This window comes from Tauraco erythrolophus, chromosome 1 (genome assembly GCF_009769465.1).
Source record: "Tauraco erythrolophus isolate bTauEry1 chromosome 1, bTauEry1.pri, whole genome shotgun sequence".
Taxonomy (NCBI): Eukaryota; Metazoa; Chordata; class Aves; order Musophagiformes; family Musophagidae; genus Tauraco; species Tauraco erythrolophus.
The window spans coordinates 2,337,904-2,339,855 of NC_141465.1; positions in this window are offsets into that span (position 1 = coordinate 2,337,904).

Sequence of the window (1,952 nt, forward strand, 5' to 3'; positions counted from 1 at the left end):
GAAGCTTCTTTCTTCACTCCTCAACGTGGGTCTCTTTTGTCACAGCAGTTGTCTTCAACTGTTCACACACACTCCAGCATCCTACGCACATTTGTCAGCCTTGAAGAACTCTGCTGGTGAACAGTTCTTGACGTCTATGCTATGAAACATGGATGCAGTCTTTTCTCTCCTACTTTTAAGTGTCCCTGCTGTTGCACTGATATTTGCACCACGCTGATGAGCTTGTTGAGCTGAGGTCCGGGATGGTGTTTTTTATGCTTCGTAATGCCCTACAGAAATGAAGGAATGAAGGTGGTTGCTGACACTGTGATGATTAAGGACTGTAACTCCTCAGCTGGCATTCAGAACCTGACAGATTTTGCCCTCTGAAGAAAGGCAGTCTCTTATTAGCTGCACTTCCAGCATTACTGTCCTAGCAGGACTGTTTTGGTTTTGGTTTGGTTGTAGTTCTGTTTGCTTGTTTGGGTTTTTTTGGTAGTGGGTTGTTTTTTTTCTTTTTTTTTTTTTTGGTTTTGTTTTATTTTGTTGTCAAATGAATGCACTTTAAGCTTTTGAAAAGGAGTGATTGTTATTCCTGGGAGATTCTGAAGGATCTGAAGTGGGAACTTCTTTTCCTAAGGAGAGTATGTATGACTTGGTTAGGTGGCTTTCAGCAGTGTGAAATTTCAGCAGAGCTGTTAATCTCCCAAGTGAGCTGAAGATGTTTGTTTTTGGTTTTTTTTCTGTGGAAGAACAGGATCCTGAACCATTGATTTCTGAGCCATCAAGGTTGGGTAGTGAGCTACAATACAGCACCGAAAGAAACAGAGAGGAAATGTTGGATAGATGAATAAGAGCTGTTGCAGAGGCAGAAACTGGTGCACTTTCTCTCTCTCTGAAAGTATAAAACCATCAAATGAACACCTGAGTCATCCACACAGTTCACTTCCAGGCATGATACTGTGCCAGTCTGTCAGCTTGTTACCTGCCTAGGGCCACTTTAAGAAAAATTGATGAATGTTCAGAGAAATGGACTGTTGTTTCAGGGTTTTTTTGTATTCTCAGGGGTGTGGAGTTTCATTCCGATAGCAGAAGTAAGGCGAAAGCAAGCCATGGTCTTAACATTTCTTTCCAACAGGACTAGTAACAGAAACTTTGTTTTTTAGGAAACCAAGGATTATCATCTAGCACTAGACTTTGAGCCAAATCACTCTGTGATAATCAAAGCTGATAATGAAAAAGCTGAATCCAGTGGATTTCTGATTGTATTAAAATATCACAGCGAACATCTCCTACATCTCCTCTCTTGCCAGTGCTGTAATGAGTGTCATGATCTTTACATTTATGCGTCATTCTTCAAATGTCCTCTTTCTCTTTTATTTTTAAAATAAACACAATAACAAAACCATTCTTATCTTTGTCTTGTATGGAGGGAAATAACTTAAAACAACACTTTAAGCCTATTTTTTTGAAAGCTCTCTGAATTGGAATAAACCAATCCAACAAATACTTGTTTCATAGAAGATTAGAGTAATATTTAGAGCCATTCACTGTTGATTTTAAGAATGAGGTTATTTTTGTTTCTGAAATGATAGTATTTTAATCAAGCTCTCAACTGTGCATAGAGAACTCTTTGGCAAGAGTTTTGGGCCTGCCTTGAGAAATCTACAATCCAAGACGAAAAACTAGTGAAGATGTAAGCAAGCATCTCTGAGATGGGCCATATGATAAGCCTCTGGTCTTGCTATTGTTTTATACTGGGTTGATAATGCAAAAGAATGTAAGATTTGCTGCTATTTTTTCCTCTCTGCTGCCACTAAGAGAAAGGGTGAAGGGTGAATGAGTCAAATTTCCTCCCAGAAGAGCCCAGAGCCCCAGTTTTCCTGGTGCATTCACTAGATGGCAAAGGGCTAGTGAGAACCAGCCAAGGCTTGCCCTCCTGGCACCTTTGGTGTGGGAGGAATGGCTGCATA